At 44.0% G+C, this 20,848-nt stretch overlaps 1 long non-coding RNA gene across 2 annotated transcripts in view; it reads right to left on the bottom strand.

The window, feature by feature from the left end:
• Positions 1–964: 964 nt before the first annotated feature.
• The window catches only part of LOC144227186 (uncharacterized), a 34,934-nt gene continuing 15,050 nt past the window's right edge, over positions 965–20,848 (bottom strand). The window contains exons 2-3 of one of the 2 annotated variants that reach the window (XR_013333865.1): positions 13,152–13,279; positions 965–1,257 (exon numbers count right to left, since the gene is read on the bottom strand). This is a non-coding gene — a long non-coding RNA (uncharacterized LOC144227186). Of the gene's footprint in view, positions 1,258–9,945; positions 10,080–13,151; positions 13,280–20,848 lie in introns of those variants that run through there. The other variant, XR_013333866.1, reaches the window with a different exon arrangement.

Genomic DNA, 20,848 nt, shown 5'->3' with positions numbered 1-20,848 from the left:
CACTCACACTAGTTATGTTCTATAAAACTGCCATGAACCTTGAATTAGTGAATCCTGAGCCACTGCTCCTGGGGGAAATTCAAGGTTAGGTCCCGGAGAGCCTCTGCTCAACAGATCCATATGTAACCTTGTTTTATGAGTGTTTCTGTTTAAAGACATTTTATTTAATATACGTTTCTGCAAAATCACTAGATTTATTACACTTATAATCTAGCAGTGTTCTTTATATGAAATCCTAAAACCCTAGCTGAGAATGCTTTCACATCCTCCTGATGCTGAGTAATGTGACAGTGAATTTCTTTGGCTTTCCGCCTCACCACCGTGCTGTCCACCATAGTTTCACTTATTTTTCTTAATTCAGCCACCATCTCATGAATCCATGGATTTAAGCTGCTTTTCCGTAGCTTCATCACACATATACATGCTATATTAGCACTTTCAGAAGTGGCCTCACGTACAAATGGGCAAATTTCCCCTTCCTTTTTCACAATGTACCACATTTTTGGTTCATTAACACTGAACTCATGGCCAAGAACACGAGAACCCGTGCCTGAATGAAGCTTCTCCGACACTCGCATTTTCTCCTTAAGCACAGCCTTCCTGAGCCTGGGAGAAGGAGACAGCTCTTCAGCACTACCCTCGGGGCCTCTTTAAACAGCAAAATCACCAACACAAGGCACAGAAATCCAGAAAACATGGCACTAAGTGGACTGTGAAAAGGACCCTTGTAGACAATATGAGAGCTGGAATGAGAAAGCCTTGCTCTACCTCTGCTGGCAATGGGCATGTCCGAAGACAAATTCTTTCGCCCCTCTGTGCACATCCATGAATGGCCACAAAGGTGCTGCAAGCATTGATTTGGAGCCCAGATAAATTTTAGTGAGCAGGAAAATTCACAAACTCAGGGTCTGTGAATGATGAAAATCAACTCTATCTGGTGTTTTTTGTGTGGGAATGGCGGGAGGGCCGTTAAGACCGTCCACCAGGGCATCTGCAGTTGGCTCTCCAACATGGTGGCCTCATGGTAGCTGGACTTCATGGGTAGTGGCTGGCTTTCCCCAACGTGGGCATCCTAAGAGAACAATGAGGAAATTTCATGATCGCTCCTGACCTAGCTCTAGAAGCCACCCAGCGTCACTTCTGCCACGTTCTCTTGGTTGCAGGAGCTGGACAGCTCCAAGGAGAGGAGAATTAGACTTCACATCTTGGAGGAGGAGATGTTACGGCCATCTTTGTAAAACACAATCTGCTGGAAGCCTGGAAGAAACAGTAGCTATTAACTGATGCAAAGCAACAACAACAAAAGATGTTTCAACCAAATGCCCACAAGCTTAGAAGTCATTACTCAGGATTGCTTTTATAATCCCCTCCTACCCTACAAGACTTTGGCAGCTGGTGGGATCTCCTCTCTGGCTACATCTTCAAGAAAAAGATAGATTGGAGCTAAGGAGAAAAGCAAGGAGCCAGGCAGTCATACAATCCAGGATTTTAGAGAGAGAAAAAAAATTAGACATCTTTAAATCCAATTAGGACCATAGTCTGGTCCCAGCTGGAATAAGGAATTCATATGTGAAACACCATGATCTAGAACATTGGTTTACTGAGGAACAAGCATCTGGAGAGAGTGTTAAAACATGGGCTTGGACAACCTTGACTTAAATACATGTATTTGTAGGTCTGTAGTATTTTTCACAAATACTCCAAGTTATCTTGGAAGAGCCACTAGACCAGGTGCCCTTCTCCAACCGAGGAACTGGAGTAAACAATCAGCCTCACACCATCAACTCCACTCAGCTCCTTCAGGAGCTACCAGAGATCATTGTGAGGCACTTGTAGACCCACCTCACACCCCCGGGATCTACTGAAATGGCTGTTGGGCCAGGCCCATCTCCCCGGCTAACATAAAGGCTCCAGATCTCTGACATGGAGCTGGAGGGGATGATACCACACATTCCAATGGGACAATGTAAGTCCTCCCTGAGAGGCACCGCATTGCCAGCTATGTAACGTGGTCAGCAGAACGGTGCTCCCACCAATACCTGCCCCAACATTTGGAACCTGTGGGTACGTCACCTCACTGGCAAGGGAATTAAGTTGCAAATGGAATTAAACATGTCCTGTATTGTCTAGTCATTGACTTTTCATGCTGAAAAAAAGGCAACACAATGAATGATTGGCATATGGTAGGGATTCAGTACACGACACAGGAAATGACTGGAGGCCTTCTTTATTTTGCCTTATTCTTATCTTCCAGTATGTTAAACTAAGCATTCAATTTTACTTCAGTACAAGGGTAGTTAATGCAAGAGAATTTTGCAGAAAGCACGGAGTAAGGCAATTAACACAGGCTTGAAGGGTTAACATGGAGCTTTTCTGTCAACATTAGTGACCAGTAGTCTCCCTTGAACTCATCCAGATTCTCTAGAATCACTTCCAGTCTTTACAATCATAGGCAATAGAAACATATTCAAACATACAAGAAATATTAACAACTCAAATCACAGGCAAAGGGCCAATCTCCCTACTACATATTGAGACCCTAGAAAGTAGTAAGAAAAAGACCTTAAAGAATAAAATGGAAGCAAGGACATATGACATAAAGGACACGAATAAGTACTTGATGGGAAAGTAAATACAAAGAGCTTTTGATGCAATGAACCTCACTAATAATAAGAGAAAAGCAAATCAAAAGTGTACGGGAACCCAAAGTTTAATAACACTGCCAGCAAAGTTCTCAAGGAGCAAGCGCTTTCATGTGCAGCTGGTGGAAATGGGAGTTTGTACAGTCCCAATGGGGAGTCAGTGGATGGTATCTGTCAAATTACAAGTCAGTTCCTTTTGTCCATCCACTCCATCTGGGGAATTTATCTGACAGACCAGACCCACCCACAGAGAAATGAAATGATACATTGAAGCTTTGCTTGTGATAGTAAAATACAGAGGGTTGATTTTATAATGATAGGTCAATTTTGTGGAGTACTACACAACTGTAAAAAGCAGGATAAGACTCTCTAGGCATGCCCCGAAAACTCTCCCAGACACATTAAGTGAAAAAGGCAAGAAAAAAGAACAACATGACTCATCTCCTCCCTTTTGGGTAACAAACGGGATAGGAGACAAGACTCAACAAAATATAATTGGTTGTATGTGTGCACGGAGGGTCTCTAATACATGAGATTTGAAAACGAGGCTGGTAACTGGCTCAATGGATGACATGGACAGGAGGTAGGTTTCACTGAGCACCATTTTGTTTTCTGAACACTAATGTGTATAAATGCATCAGCCATTAAAAATTTGATTAAAATAAAAGCATTATTTATTTGTTTATTTATCTATTTGAAGGGGGGAGGGTCAGAGTAAAAGAGAGAAAGAATCCCAGGCAGGCTCCACTTTGCCAATGAAGGGCTCAAATTCAAGAATTTGAATTTATGAGATCATGACCCACGCCGAAATCAAGAGCTGGACACTTACCCCACTGAGCCACCCAGGTGGCCCTAGAAGCATTATTTAGTAATGAAAATTTTTAATGTTCCAAATTGCAAACAACAGATGTCTCTTGAATAAGATAAGGGGCATGACAGAAGGGTTAACAGTGAAATATCTTCCTCTCACGTAAACACAAGCAAGTAGCTTGCAACAGGGGAGATGCAGTTATTAAAGTTTAGAAGTACAGATATGTTAGCTCTTTAAAAAAAATTTTTTTTAGTTTATTTGTTTATTTTGAGAGAGAGAGAGAGAGAAAGTGCTAGCACAGTTGGGGAGGAGCAGAGAGAAGGAAAGACAGCATCCCAAGCAGGCTCGGTGCCATCAATGCATAGCCCTATGCAGGGCTTGAACTCATGAACCGCGAGATCATGACTTGAGCCAACATCAAGAGTCAGACACTTAACTGACCGTGCCACCCAGGTGCCCAAGATCATCATATTAGCTTTAATTTCTGTTTCCAAATAAAATATTTTATTTTTATTATTTTATTATTCCAAATAAAATATTTCAGTTGTGGTATTGAGACATAATAGATATTTGTTTTTCCTGATTTTCCTCTTACAAAAGTGTGTGTGTGTGTGTGTGTGTGTGTGAAAGAGAGAGAGAGAGAGAGAGAGAGAGAGAGCGAGCACTTAACTAATGTCTGAAGAGGATTGACTGTGTTACTCTGTATTCATTTTCAAATATGTTAAGCACAAAATTCCATGACCTGTTTAGTAGAAAAAGCTTTCCAAAAAAGGACCATGATTTCACACAAAATATGCATTTTTCCAAATGCTTCTAGTTATAGTATGTTCTCAGCATGAGGAATCTTATACGAAAAACATTATTGTTTTAATTTTTTAATGTTTATTTATTTTTGAGAGAGAGAGTATGAAGGGTGAGGGGCAGAGAGAGACAAAGAATCTGAAGCAGCCTCCAGGCTCTGAGCTGTCAGCACAGAGCACAACTCCGGGCTCCAACTCACAGACCACGAGATATTGACCTGAGCCAAAGTCAGACACTTAACCAACTGAGCCACCCAGATGCTCCTACAAAAAAACATAACTGTATTACGGTTAGATCAAAATGCATTAAAGGAGATATTCCTGCACTGGACCCTTAAGAAATGACCAGATTTGACATATTTTTAGAACAGAAGTCCATCACCAACTCATGCCCTTTTAGTTACACAAACTCACATTTGACCATAGTCTTTTCTACTTCCTCAATTAATAAAAGGACCAAATCGTTTATCATCCACCTGGGACACTTTTTAGAGCTAAAAAGACAGTAATTATGCAGGGACAAAGACCTAACCCGGGCTGCGAACACAAGCAGAGACACTTTATCTATTACGGTGTTCATTATAAATGCAAACTGCAGAACATTTATAAGGCTAGTTTGGTTGCAATGAATTGCATCTTTCCAATTATGATACAAATTGCTTCCAAAAGGGCATAGGTTGAACTATTCCCTGTAAAGTCACATTGAACAGACCTGGATCGGTTCACAAATTCCTGAAAACTCTCTATGAGATCTATCCACTAAAACACCTGACTTTTGTCAAAAGTAATGATGTGTCCACGATGATTAATGACCACCTTGATAAATGTGATGAAGCCTTTCTAACATTACTCTTGCTGTGGGTTTGTTTGAATTTACTGCGCCTGATTCTTTCCCTAATGCGGAATTCATTTGTGTATTTTTTTTATTATTGTCCTATATTACTTTCTAGAAAAATATCTTTAACATTTTAATTTCTCCCCACTCAACACATAACAGATCTTAGCAAATGTATCAAACTAATAATGGTTCAGGTGTTTCATTCTTAGACTAACATCTCTCGAAACCAAGTCAATCTGGGCCAAGAAAGATTCAGCCCTGTTTGCATTATATACCCAAGTAATAGTTTCCATTATTTTACAGATGCTGTCAGTGCATTCTCTTTGTATAAACCTACCCCAAACCGTTAGTAAAGTGGAAATAACACTGTTACCACACACACTATTGTTCGTGTCCTCATCCTTGGCTGGAGTCTTAGAAGTGCTAGCAGGCACATGTGAATCCCGAGAAATTCTCTCCTGCGTGTTTTGTGTTTGTGTGTGTGCCCTTTTTTCTCATGAAAAACGGTTCGTTGCATTTATCAGCTTCCCAGCAGGGTCACCAGAGGACTCAGGAAAGGTTAAAACAGCTGCGTCGGAGTTGGTGGGCAGCTCTCCTCCGGATGTTTGATCTGCAGACAGACGCGGCCACTTAGGGGAAACCGCTCACCTCTCACGGAAGCAGCCTGTGGTCCCACGCCCGTGTGTGCGGCCCTGCACCACAGACCCACTGTGGCTGCCCTCCCCACGTTACCACCAGACTTCGGTTTTTTATATACGCCAACCACACTCCCAATTCAAGCTTTTGCAGAACTGACCCAGTGGACACGTGAACTCCCGACCCAACTGGTGACATCAGAAGGGTTGGAATCGCTTTTCCAAAGTGGCCTCCTCTCATGTTCATATCTCTCTGGTACCCAGAAAAGAAAGTTCCCCTGTCTGCATTGCAGCAACGCAACGTTTTTAAAAAATAGTATTTGTCAAACACACTATTTTCTGCCTTCCAAATAATAACACTTTTTATATATATAATAGCTTCACATCAAAGTTGATCTCTGTTTCAAAACCCTGGGCCCCTGTCGGAACACTCGGATATGGGCCTTGGGATACGGCTGGGTGGCTGGGTGCTGAGTCCCATCCGTGTTATTGCATTTTTTATCTCATTTAATTCACAATAGCCCAGAACTTGATATTATTATTTTCCTTTTACAGATGAGGAAACTGAGGCTTAATGAAGTTCTATACCTTGCCTGCCCTTCCAGCTGGCAGAGTCCAGATTTGAACCATATTTGACTCCCTGTAAGCCCATGTCCCTGGGGTGAGGGATAACGAACAGTCCCTTGACACCCAGAACCTTGAGCAGTAAACCAACTTCCTGCCAAATAATCTAGCACATGGCCTAACCCGGAGTATTAGCTTTGTTTTTGTTTTTTTCAGTTTATTTATTTTGAGAGAGACAAAGAGAGAGAGGAGGAGGAGGGTAGAGAGAGACAGAGAATCCCAAGAGGGTTCCAAGCTCAGCGCAGAGTCCGATGGGGGGCTCGAACTCAGGAACCAGGAGATCATGACCTGAGCTGAAACCAGGAGTGGGGGAGGGTCCAAGACTTGGGAAAAACCAATGGTATTGGAAAAATCAGAGAACAAGCCTAGAGAAGCCAGGACAGATCCAGGGGAGTGGCAGGTCCCCAACTGCTGGGCTACTGGATAAAAGGGTGAAGTCATGGGGCTCCCATCATGCTCAGCGTTGCCTCAGAAAGTCAGTAGGGAAAAGCCCTCGGCCACTTCCGTACCCACTACCGCTGCCCAGCTCTGAGGAAGCACGCCTGACGAGAACCCTCAGGACAGATGTGGGAAGGCTCTGGAAGCCAGTGGAAAATGCATCCAAAGCCAATCCGCTGGGAAATTAGAAAAGAAATAGAAATTTTTTTTTTTAATGTTTTATTTATTTCTAGGAGAGAGAGAGAGAGAGACAGCATGAGCAGGGGAGGGTCAGAGAGAGAGGGAGTCACAGACTGAAACAGGCTCCAGGCTCTGAGCCGGCAGTCAGCACAGAGCCCGATGAGGGGCTCGAAGCCACGAACCGCGAGATCATGACCTAAGCGAAAGTCGGACGCTTAATCGACTAAGCCACCCAGGTGCCCCAATAGAAATTTCTTATAACCAAAAAAACCAACTACAGTTCTTCCTCAACTTGTGAAGGGATCATGTGCCGATAAACCCATCAGCAATGGAAAAGATCGTATACTGGATATATCCAACCTACCAAACATCAGAGCTTAGCCTCACTGACCTCAAACATGCTCACAACACTTACGATTTGCCTACAGTGGCCCAAAATCATCTGACACAAAGCCTATTTGATAACAAAAGTGCTGATATGTCACGTGAGGTATTGAATACTGTGCTCTAAGTGACAAAAGAGCTGTGTGGGCACAGAGTGGTTGTTAGGGTATCACTTGTTGACTCTGGTCATCGCTGGCTGACTGGGAGCCGCTGCTGGCCAGCATCACGAGAGAGGATCAGATCGCACATCACAAGCCCAGGAAAAGATCCAAATTCCAAATGCCAAGTACGGTATCTCCCCAATGCCTATTGCTTTCAAACCCTTGTAAAGTCAAAAAATCCTAAGTCAAACCATCCTACGTTGGGGGCCATCTGTAGGAACCAGAAAATCAAAACTTGAGGTCTTTTCCTTTGGAAAACACACTGAGGCAGTGGCTTTCTTTCCCGACCGGTGCCCAGCTCTGCCACAAAGCACAGCAGGTGTCTCAAGCTGGGACAGAACTGACAAGATGGAGTGGATTCCAGGGGGAATGAAGATGAATGGAGGTGGAGAAGTTGGAAAGTCAGAAGCCAGGCTGATTCCTGGCTCTTTGGGGGTTTTCCCATTTGTTTTTGTATTTGTTGTTGCCTTTCTTTTCCTGTTTGTTAAAAGTCCCTTCTTTATGCCTGAAATAAGAAAGTGTAACTATGCTAAATCCAGATATTGGGCTCTTTTAATGAATTTTGCTTTAATTTTAATGAGCCTCTTAAGTCTGAAGGTCCAATTTTCTTTAGCTCAAGATAGTTTCTATTTGTTTACTACTTCTTTTCCATTTGCTCTATACTTTCTGACATGAACAGGAGATCCTCCTGAACTGTCATCTGTCCCTTGTTCCTGCCCATTCCTCATCTTCTTCATGTCCTTGATCCTCATTTTTAGGTACAAGGAGAATTTCTCATGTACGTCATGTTCTTAACTCATCCAGTTTTCTACCGGATAGAATCTGTTACTCACCACTTCCATTTAGGATTTTAAATTCCAGTATTATGTTTTTCATTTCCACACATTCTTGCCACTGGTCTTTCTCTGGGACAGCCTGCTCAACTTTCACGGGTTCAATCTCTTCCTGAATGTTCTAAGGAATACACACTAACAAACTTGCAACATTTTCTCCTATTCCTTACAGAACACCATTTCATTGGAAAACATTGCTCTGGTTTCTTTTGAAGAATTTTTTAATTTGCTTTGGTTAGTTATTTTTTTTCACTTCATAAAGATATTAATTTTTTCTGTCTCTGTTAATTCTTACAAACTGTTTATTATCAGGAATCAACATGAATTCTGACACATATTGTTCAAATCCCTCCAAATTCCTTGGACTCACTGAAATTGAAAAACATTTACAGAGATTTAGTTAGCCAGATCAGGTATGCAGCACTGGAGAAGGAAGAGACCTGAAGCAGCACTGTGGCAACTCAGAGCATCATTTCTGTACGAGAGAGCCTCTTCCCAGCAACTAACACTAGATTTATGCTTCAAAAATATCCAAAATATCTTGACTTAATCTAAAAACATCTTGAGTTATAAAAGCAAATTAAAAAATAGTACAGTTGTCTACCACATCAACAGACTAAAAATGAAAAATCACATGATCATGGTAACAGATCAGAAAAGGCATCTGACATACATCCATGGTGAAAATTTTCAGTAAACTAGGAATAGAGGGAAACTTTCTCAACTCAAGAAGGAATACCTATAAAAAACCTACAGCTAACATCATACTTAATGGTAAGAAACTAGAAACTTTTCAATTAAGATCAAGTACAAGGCATATTGCCTCTCACCACTCCTTTTCAACACTGTATTAGAAATCTTAGCTAATGCAATAAGACAAGAAAAGGAAATAGGTTGACTGATTGGGAAGGAAAACATAAAAACTGTCTTTGTAGATGACCTGATTATTTATGTAGAAAATCCAAAAGAATTGACCAAAAAACTCCTGAAACTAAAAATAATCAAATATAGCAAAGTTTCAGGGTACAAGGAGAAGTAATAATACATTACACAAAACTACACTATTGTATTGTAAAGGGATAATACTGTATGTAGTATTTTCTAACTTGCTTTCTTCACTTAATGGCATACTTTAGACTTCTTTCCATTTCAGCACATGTAGGTCTCTTTTTTTTTTTCCATAGGTGTCTAGCCTTCCATTACATGGTATCAAATTCATTCACCCAGCATCGTACTGGTGACAGTTAGGTTGCTTCAGGATTCATTGGTTCGTTGATTGGTTAGTTTTTGCTTGCAGTATGATTTCATAGGCCTCCTTATTACTTAAGATTTCCTTTAAATCTTTCCAAAACACAAAGGTGTTTACAAAAATGTGTTCATTTACGTAAATAAAAATTTTCAAATAATGCTGTTAACAATGATTACCTCTGAGAAGTGAGATCAGAGAGGTGGGTCGTGTGGCAGAAATGTGCTAACATATTTCATCTTATATCCTTTTTCTATGATCAGAGTTTTTACAACTGAATGTAATGCTTTTCTAATTTTCATTAAAACATGTAAATAAGCAATGCTGCACTAACAGTCACACAAACTGTTCCTCTTCTGTAGGGCTACGTCTCAAGGGAAGTATCCAGAAGTTAGATTATGGGTTAAATGGCATGCTCTTGAAAGCGTTGTGCCAACTCTCGTGTTCCGGAAGGATCCCAGAGGTTCAGCATTCTGCATGGGGCTTCCTACAAGCAGGAAAAAATAGTGGAAGTTTCACCCGTGCATCTAGTGATTGGATTTGGTCTTAAAATCCATTAGAAACCATTAATGGAAATGCTGAAGCAGGTGCTGTGTGGCCCAGCTGCATTCTTGTCTGGTTGTAGATCTGGATCAAAACCCTGAGATGAGCCCAGGTGACCATCTCTTCTTATGAAAGCTCAGAGACGTAGCTGGTGCATGAAAGGGTGGCAGAATTGTCAGATAACTGAAAAGTGTAGCTCAGGCTTCGTCCAAACAGGATTCCTACTTGTTTCTTAGAGATTCTCTGTTCTACCCTTTTCTGTCAGTGGCTTCTCTTAAGATCACAGGACACCTTCCACCTAAGCACCCAGGGCTTCAGCTACTTAGCTCAAATACACAGGGAAAAAAATAAATTGCTGAGCTTCTTGGCTGACTGGGCCAACCCTGAGCCAATCACTGTGGCCAGGTGACTGACATATGCCAACCAGCTATGGCCAGCAGTTGTAGGAATCAATCACACTGGCAGGAGGAGAAACAGGCAACTGTAATTAGCTGAGATCCATTGAGACAAGCCCCTGCAACCTTGGAGGAGCCCTTTCCAACCAAGCCTCACCTCTGCACGGTGACAGAGGGGGCTGGGCATGGCGGCGAGAAACCCACTCCATGTACCACATCAGTATTTTCCATGGATGCAAATGAGAAAAACAACAAGTACTGAGCCTATATTATATGCTAGGCACTGAGCAATGTGGCTTTTATAATTGAATCTAAGCCTCACAACAATCCTTTGAGATGGGCGCTGTGACCCTTATTTCACAGATAAGAAAACTTTGGTTCAGAGAGTTTGAGTCATTTGTCTAAGGTCACACAGCTAATATGCATCAAAGCTTATCTCACTGATTTCATAGGCTGCTTGGCAAAGCTTGCTAATAACCTTGAAGTGCATCCAAGTTCAGCAAGATAAATACATTTTTGATCTTATTCCCTTGAGGTCTTTCTTTTTGGTTATTGTTATTTAAAAGTCATATGGAGTTATTTGAGAAATATATATTTATGTATATTTATGTATATTCAAGTCTAAAGTCAGAAGTCAAGATTTGTTTTTTTTTTCTAATTAAGCATCTTCTAGCAGTTGAAGTATTTGGTTTGTGTTATCAGATTCTGGCCTAGAACCAGATGATAGGAATGAATCAGAGCTAGTGTAACTATGAGCCTTTTGAGCTATTACCCGGTACCCAGGTGCGCTGCACTTTTCAATATGAAATCAAATCTCTGTCCTTGTCTCGGGTGAGCAATTATGACATCATGAACTAGGTGTTTGGACGCAGCTCAAAGAGCTGAGAACAAGTTACGAAACCCAGGGAAAGCAAACGCCGGAATTCCAGACAGGTCACACAATTGCCCCCGGGCTTGCAAAGCCACTGATGCCAACTCTCGGTGGGGCCTAGTGGAGCAAAGCGACGAAGGCACGTTTATGCCTTTTCCCTGGAAGAACAGGGATCGTCGAGAACTGTGGAGCTGCTGCTGTGATGAGTCCCCCAGAAAATCTGTTCCCCAAGGACATCGTGGAGGAAGAAATCCCACATTCCCTGCAACCTTGGGGCTCTCAGCTCCACCACCAGCATTTGAGATTGGACCAAGGGTATCTGACTGCAGTCTGGTTGTGGGGAGGGAACGCATGTGGGGGAGAGCAGGTGGGGGGAGGCGGGTGCCTGGGTACACGCACGGACATACACACCCCTGTGTGCCCACGTAGGGGGAATTCCCGTGCATCAACAGGGCAGAAACAGCCAGAAAAGGAAGATTTACACATCCCCAATTCTGCTCAGAAAAAAAACTACAGTTAGGAGCTGCTGTCTATGAAGGAGTTATTTCACACGTCTGCACATCTAAACAACAAAGAAACAAAGACAAAAAACAGAAACAAAAACAGAAAGACTTGAAGGCCTAATATTTCATTAGGATCCATTTTTCTTTTTTTTAAGTTTTTATTTCTTTTTGAGACAGAGAGCGAGCAGGGGAGGAGCAGAGAGAGAGACAGAAAGAGAGAATCCCAAGCAGCTGCACTGCCCACACAGAACCCGAAGTGGGGCTTGAACCCACAAACCATGAGATCATGACCTGAGCCGAAACCAAGAATCGGGCACTTAACTGACTCAGCACCCCTGCAGGTTCCCCAGGATCCATTTTTCTTCAGGGAGACTGTTACATGGAAATCCTGTTGTTGGGATACTGAATTGTGTTGAGCTTTCACGTGAAATGTAGAAGTATCCTTAAACCATTTCAGTTTCTGCCATTACTCAAAATAATCTTGTTGCTTTCTAATTAATACGAAGCCTAGTACCTGAGAGGTGTAATTAGGGCCAAAGAAAAAAGGAAAGTGACACCCATTTTAACACTTGCTCAGAAACCACTAAAAAAAATGGCACTCGGGTTCCATAGGCTCAGGAAACGTCATCCTCAAGCCTGGTGCGATGTTGTTTAACACAAAGCAACGCAACAAGCACTTCCGGGGGAGGGGGGGAGGTGGTGGGAGGCTTCCAAAATATTTCTGCTTAAAAAAGTTGCCTGCCCCTCCCCACCCCCCATCCATGGGCTCAGTGGGCATGGGGGTGGCAGGGCCTCAGGGGGTCGCACCCCACTTCCCCTCCCAGGAAGTGTCTGGCCGGGCCATGGATCTGCTCCCCAAGGTGAAGTGGGCTCCACTTAAAATTTAAGCTGCTTGTTCCACACAAGCACTCGTTTTACTGTCCATCAATAATCATAATCACAAAGCTGATGCAGGGAACAGAAGGGGCTGCAGGGCTGACACCTCAGCGACGGGCCTCTCGGTGCTCCTCCCCAGGGCCTGCACTCTCCCTGCCTGCACTCGGGACTCTGCAATCTGCCACAGGTGAGGCCGAAATGACTCGGATTTTTGGAGCAACACGGCCAGTCCGAGCTGCCAGGTCTACTCAGGATGGGGGCCCTGCTCACTGCCGTCTGGCCAGGCGCAGGCCCCGCCGGGGAGGTGTCTGCAGGGAGCTGGCCCTCAGCGACGTGTGTCACCCCTCCCCCTGAGCTGCCTGCGGGCCTACCTCTGTGCGCATGCCCCGGGCTGACGCAGGGGCCCCTTTTCTGGTCCTCGGTCTCCTGCTGCACCGATAGCTTCTCCAGCGACCGTCGAGGTCCAGCGAGATCTCCAGCGGCCGAGCAGCATCTCTCTCTACAGGAGGAAGCAGAGACCTGAGCAGGGAAAGTGGCTGCAACCAGCACCCCCTTCGGCCTTGCCCTTGACGAATTACACAGCAGTTGAGCATGGGGATGACGGGAAGTGGGGTTCAGGGCGCCCTCTGGCCTCATCCAGGTGGCTAGCGTGGTGCCCAGGATCCTCGCCGTGGCTCCGAGGACAGGGTCAGCGCCGTGAGCCACACCCGGGAAGACAGTGCCCTGCCCACACAGGGCGCCCCCAGAGGCTGAAGAACCCCCCACTCAACATACCCCGGCCTTCCTGCCGCAGACTTTAGCCCTGAGGCCGGGCACTCGCCCCTTCTGAAGTGGAAACTCGGCCCTTGTGCGCGCATCAGCCGCAGCCTCCACCTGCAGAACATTCCGGCCCCGCCCCGCTCCCGCGGTGCGCGCTGGGACTGCCGGGTACAGGAAACACCGGGGTGATCCCCTCGGGGATCCGTGTGCGCGTCGTACTTGGATAAGAAGTTACGAGGATTTGTGAGCACGACGCAGGCGACACCCAGCGTCCCGAGGGAAAGAGCAGGGTGCGGGGACAGCTGGCACAGCTGAGGTGTCTGCCCAAACCAGCTTCCCTCCTCCTGGAATCGCCACCAACACCCCCTGCCCGGCCCTCATTTCTTTCCAAAGAGAACGAGGCAGGAGGGGAAAGACCATCACTCTCCCGAGCAGGCCCACAGCTCGTTGGAGAAAGAATGGAAGCTACTGTGGCTGCAGAGGGGCCATGGGCCAAGATGTCGCATGTGCCCGCTGTGATGTGGCCAGAAGCGCAGTTGCCTCTGTGGGCTTCGGCCCCAAAGCCGGGAACCTCGCCTTAGGTCAGAAGACCCTGAATGAGAATCACTGAGAAACTCGGAAGACGTGCTCGGTGTGAGACGAGCCTGGCCGGGCCAGGCCTGAGAACAGCTCCCGGGGACAGAGCCAAGCGTCAGCCGAGGGACCAGTGCTGCTTCCACGGTGTGGACAGAAGCACCGTGGAAAGCGAGAGGTTGGCATCAGGGGAAACTGAGCCAGGGGAACAGGAGCCCTCTGCGCCGTCTCTGCAATTTCTCCGGAAACCTAAAAATCACTCCAAAGCAAAAAACTTTTTCCAAAAAATAAGAAAAAAAGTTGCCTCCCTCCCTAAGGGAAACTTCCCATGCAAGTTGCCCTAGGCTCATCAGGGGGCAGCCATATTTTGTATCACGTGACCGTTGGCCCTCAAGCTGATTGGACCAGAACAGGCCACGCCCCCGGGGGTGGGGGGAGAACCCTGTGATACAGCTGCTTCTCTCTGTGGGGCCCTGTGCAGAATGAAAACATGGGTTCTCTTGTTCAAAAACGAGAAAGAAAGTGTCATTACGTGCAATAAAATATTGCACGTGTTCTCCTTTCTTCCACGGTCTCTCTTTACAACTTATCATGGTGTTCTTCATTTGCCATTTAATGTTTTGAGTGAAGAAAAATTAAAATTTAAAACTTTTACCATTTCTGTTTATATTGTGCAATTCCTGTTTAGATGCAATTTAAGCATTTAACTCATGTCCTGAAGAGCCAAAACTACCCGATTTGTATTTTGTAGCTTGTACATGCACATATATATCCTTCTTACCAGAACATCGGAAACGCTGCAAAACATTAACTGTTTTTATTTCATTTCTTGATACGCGCATATTCTACTAACACTCTAATTTTGATTTACTGATCAGTAAGGAACGACTGAAAGGAAAAATAAGAAGTTTCCCTTTTTGTCCTTTCTTTGTATGCCATCATTTTTGGCACGAGTGGTTGGCTAATACGGTGAAAAAGAGTGGGTACGGTAGGATCCATGGGCATTTGTGTTTCTCACTGCTATTGACTTCTTCCTGCTTTTTAAACAAGTTCTGCATCTAATGGGAAGTGTGCCTCTTCGGGTGTTTTCTGTCCCCTCCCCGAATCCAGCCATACATGCAATAAGATTATCACTTCCCTTTTACTACTTTGAGTCTCCCTGAACTCTCCATGCAGCCTGGGTCCCTGGAATTCTGGGAATTCTGTGCGTGTGCTGCATGTGCATGGGGACGCACACATCGTATGTACCTCCTCTGCGCACACTTGTGCTCCCTTGTCCCATTGGGTTTTGCTCACAAAACACAAGTTCAAATATAAAATCATTAATAATTTCAAGTAGCAAAGTATCAAACCGAGCACAGGGACCCTCTGAGCACAGGGGTCGCCTGTCCACAAAGCTGGCCCTGCTCCTGGTAACAAACATCACCGTAATTAGTTTGGCCAATAGGATTCTCTCTGTCGGGAATTTAAACAGAGATGTAACAATGAGAGAAGCATCCGTCCCTATGAACCCAGAAAAGCAGCAGAGGAAGAAGATACCTGAGCCACAAAGGAAGCACCATAGAGACTATTCATAAACTTCTGACCCTGAGGTGTCTGGAATTTTCCTTAGCTTCCCGTTTCTGCCTCTGCGTGGTCTGTACTCCATCGTAGTTTCTGCATTTTGTGTGAGGTCTGGATATATGGCTCAACTTATACTTATTACCACCCTTTTCCTTGTGATACATCTGTCATTACTCAGCATAATTTGAATAATTATTTGTTTCTGGCAGCTAGGAGCCTGATAAACATTTAAGGAAAATGGTTGCTATTGGTACGATAATTTTTTATTTTTATTTTTTATATATTTTTTTATTTATTTCTAGNGGTCTGGATATATGGCTCAACTTATACTTATTACCACCCTTTTCCTTGTGATACATCTGTCATTACTCAGCATAATTTGAATAATTATTTGTTTCTGGCAGCTAGGAGCCTGATAAACACTTAAGGAAAATGGTTGCTATTGGTACGATAATTTTTTAACAAGACGATGAAAGACGGCTGCATTTTAGGTAAAGGAACCCCAAGAATGAATACGTCCGTGTCCCTGGCACATTAGCTGAGATGATACCTGTTCAAATAACAACTTCCCTTCTTAGAGAGAAATAGTGCCTGTAGTTATCGGATTACTCAGGTGACTCTGTGTGTGTGTGTGTGTATACACATATACACACATATATACAAAATCACAAACAACCTGAATGTCCAACAAAAAAAGGTTAGCTAAATAGATTGTGTCATTTGAATGATCATTTCTTTGGGCAATAAAAAGCATGTTTCTTTTTTAAAAAATGTTTAGGGGGCACCTGGGCGGCTCAGTCGGTTAAGCGTTCGACTTCGGCTCAGGTCATGATCTCAGGGCTTGTAGGTTCGAGCCCCGCGTCAGACTCTGTGCTGACAGCTCAGAGCCTGGAGCCTGCTTCTACTTCTGTGTCTCCCTCTCTCTCTGACCCTTCCCTGCTCACGCTGTGTCTGTCTCTCTCTCAAAAATATATAAAACATTTTTTAAAAATATTTAGCAGTGTACCTGTGAAGAAAATCATAATATAACTGGAAAAGCAGGATAAATATGTGTACTTACCTTAACATTGAGAATTGTGTTCTGAAAGCGTACATATTCATTTATTTATTTACAAGCTATTTGTCTCTGGACTAGAGGATTCATAGATTTTTGTTTATATTTTCATTTTGTAATTTTTAATTTTTAGGTATATTTTAGGATAGGATATAAAATTAATAAATTGCTCCAAAAATCTAATAAATTCCAATCATCGTAATGCTACACTCAACAAATAACGTTATAATTATGCTTTGACCTCTCATGCAGTTAAGTATAGTGATTAAGAGGATGTGTTTCTGAAGTCAAAGGGCCCTTGGCTCAAATTATAGGTCTGTCATTTTCTAGTTATTTGACCTTGAGCAAGAAAACTTAATCAGCCTGCTTCCTTATCTGTAAGATGAAGTTTTTAACAAATGACCACTTTTAGGGCAGTATTTATTTTTTTAAGTTTATATATTAATTATGAGAGAGAAGGAGAGAGCACGAGTGGGGAAGGGGCAGAGAGAGAAAGGGGGAGAGAATCCCAAGCAGGCTCCAGGCTATGCTGTCAGCACAGAGCCCAGTGTGGGGCACAAACCCACGAGCCATGAGATCAGGACCTGAGCAGAAATCAAGAGTCAGACACTTAACCGACTGAGCCTCAGGGTGGTACTTCTTCTAAGAAGTAAATGAGATGATTAATTCCCTTCTGCTTTTCATCCCTTCTGTTCATTGTGTATCTGAGTGACTAGGGTAGTGGCTGGCATGTAGTAGTTGCTTTATAAATATTCAGTGAGTGAATATGGCCTCATACAAATACACATGCACGCTGTGTGAAGGTAACGAGAATCACAGCAAAATCAGGACAATATCATTTTATTTTATTTGCTCCTTTTTTGCTGACATTTTGTGTAACCTGTGATATGTAAAAATAAATATCAACTTCAGCTTCCTTTTTAGAAATTTTTGAATGTTTATTCATTTAATTTGGAGACAGAGAGAGAAAGTGCTCAGGCAGGGGAAGGGAGAAAGAAGGAGAGAGAGAATCCCAAACAGGATCCACGCTGCCAGCTCACAGCCTGAATCGGGGCTCAAACTGAAAAACTGTGAGATCATGACTTGAGCGGAAATCAAGAGTCAGGCGCTTAACCGACTGATCCACCCAGGCGCCCCAACTTCAGTTTCCTTTTCTTAAAAAATTAGTAATGCTGTTTTATGTTTTGTCAACTGAAGATCCAGGGTGACATTATAACGGATAATACCTCTATTTTATGATTTTTAATTAAATTCATTTATTTAATATTTAATAAGTAGCTAATTTACTGGGTTCAAAACTTTAAATGGTTTTAAAATGATACAGAGACGATCTCCTTTCCTCTTCTGTTGCCTTCGCTCCTCTTCCTAGAATTCTCTCCAGAAAACCACTGTTATCAATCTCTTGGGTGCTTTTCCAGAGATTTTTAAATCTACTGTCATTGAAATTTTGGTCCCCCCAAAATACATCCAAGCCGAATACCCAGTAACTACGCATGTGACCCTATTTCAAAATAAAATCTTTGCAGGTGCAATTAAGTTAAGGATCTAAAATGAGACCTTCCTGGAGTCAGTGACCCTTATGTCCAAAGACAGGTGTCCTTCCAAGAGAAGAGAAAAGCAGAGGAAGATTTGGGATACAAAGGGACCATGTGACCATATAAGCAGAGATTGAGGGGATAATATTTTATACTTCTAACCTCCAGAACTGTAAAAGGATAAATTTCTCAGGGCGCCTGGGTGGCTCAGTCGAATGAACGTCTGACTTCAGCTCAGGGCAGGATCTCACAGTTCATGAGTTCAAGCCCTGCATCAGGCTCTGTGCTGACAGCTTGGAGCCCAGAGCCTGCTTTGGCTTCTCTCTCTCTCTCTCTCTCTCTCCCCCTCCCCCACTCACGCTCTGTCTCTCTCTCTCAAAAATGAATAACCATTAAAAAAAAAAAGAATAAATTTTCTTGTTTGTAAGCCATCAAGACTTTGGTAGTTGGTATGGCAGCCCAAGGAAACTAATGTAACACCTAAACGATATAAAAATATCGGTTGACTTTTATTCACTATGTAACAGTCGTTCTTAGAGTTTCGATGTGTTATCTATACTGCTGTCAGAAAAGTCAAAACCCTGACCAGGTTTTAAACCATAGGAAAGTTGGAAGAAAAATATTTTCTACTCTTTGACAATACTCAGGCTTTAATTATATGTTTCTTGAACTGCAGCTTCAGGGAATTTCAAAACACATAATTTAACCTTCTTCTGCCATATGAAATACTCTATTGGAACTAACGAGATCAGGGCTATTATATTCAGTTCATCTTACCCAGAAGGTAGAAGTAGTAATTCATACTTTCAGAGAGAGGGAGAGAGAGAATTTGCCTGAAGTGGCCAATTTTAATTTCTGCATTTTCTAGTTTTTAACACCGGGGTTAAGCTGTAGTTAGTGCTGAAAATAAATGTGTGTTGCTTGGAGCCAAAGGCAGAAAATGTGCATCTCATGAATAGTGCCAGGCATTCACCCTTTTGTCTGGAGATCATGGGGATGGGATGGAAGGGACAGAAGGGGGGGAGGGGGGCGGTCAGCACACTGAGGAGCTCCGGGGAGGGCAGGGGGGCGGGGCTTGGGAAGGCGGTTGTTTACAAACAAAATCACTGCAACATTTAGCAGTGTGCAACGTGCTGGTGCGTGATACAGCTGCGTGCACTTCGGTGATATTAGTATAAGCCCTCATTGCCAGATCCTTCCACCCCCAGTCACCCTGTCTGACTCTACACTAGTGCTCTAAGGTAACTGCTCTCCCCATTTCACAGATGCAACCACTGAGGTTTCTAAGATTAAAAAAAAAATGACTTGCATCAGGGTGGAGCCAACAATAAGCTGTATACAGCCTTGAATCCATATTTTGGGACTTCAAACGCATCCCTCGTTTCGTTAAACAGCAGCTACTTTTTAAATGACAGTAAATCTTCCCTGCACGGGTGCACGAGCCTGCTCATCCCGTTTGAGAGGAGAGACGCAAACAAAGCCGGCCCGGGGTGTCAGGACCAGAGGCGAGTTGACGTCAAGGGTGCTGTGGGGGCTCTCGTGAGGACCAGCTTTCCAAATGAAGCACTCTCAAGGCTGTTCCACGGAGGAGACCCTAACATCACGGCGGGGGTGGGCTAGGTGAGCGGACAGACCTCCTCAGTGCATTACCTGATAAGAGTCAACATCAGGGCCAGAAAACGTGCCCACTTTACCCAATACGTAGCAGAATGTGATAACTCAAAATGCCAAACAAAAAATTTCAAAAGGAGTTTATATGATTATGCAGATGCTGTCCAAAAGGGATTCTTTTATAGGAGAAGGGCACATACCGGCTTTCGAAACCACTAACAAAGATCCCAGTTTACCTCTAGCTGGGGAGCCACAGGGCTGGCCTGACCCAAGGCCCCCAGGGAGGTGGGTCTTGTGCTCTCGGGCTGCCTTGTGCTGATGAGAACATCTCTGAAGGTCAGTTGGTCCGGCAGTCTCGTCTGACACGCCAGGCAGTGGCTGCGGTTTGCATCTCTTTCTATAGATTTGCAGGCAGAGGAAATGAGGCCGCTCCCTCTTTCTAAAACTCCGGTGGGCCTGGCAGTTGCCAGGATTGAAGTCGGATGTGTGCTGTGTGTGCAGTTTTACACACAGTTTGCTGTGTGTGCAAACTGCATTTGCATATTGTATTCTTGTTTGAAGGTTGAATAACGGATTCAGGTTCTGAGCAGTAGAAAGTCTACATAAATGATTAGCCAGGCTGTGCTCAGCTGAACCTTGCCCCACTTTTGCTGCTGCTGCTGGGCTTCAAGAATGAACCCAAGGGACACACCTCTGAGGATGGAGATCCGGGGCTCCCGAGGGGTCCGGGAGAGGCCGATGCAAAACTGTAAGATGTTTTTCCCGATGACCAAGGAGCGTGTGGTCTGTGGAACGTTAGACAGTGTGGGAGGCTGGCATTGCCCTGCTTAACCTGAGTATGAGCCGAAGGCTACCATGTGTTGGGAAGAGCTGCCGATCTGGGTCATGTGACTCTAGGGGTCTAGCCGATCTCCAGAGCACAGGACAAGCTGGGAGATACATTTGTGACAACTAGTTAGGAAAAAATGTATTC

The sequence above is a fragment of the Crocuta crocuta genome, unplaced genomic scaffold, assembly GCF_008692635.1.
Source record: "Crocuta crocuta isolate KB4526 unplaced genomic scaffold, BGI_CrCroc_1.0 scaffold290, whole genome shotgun sequence".
Lineage (NCBI taxonomy): Eukaryota > Metazoa > Chordata > Mammalia > Carnivora > Hyaenidae > Crocuta > Crocuta crocuta.
This window is presented reverse-complemented; position numbering and strand designations above follow the sequence as displayed.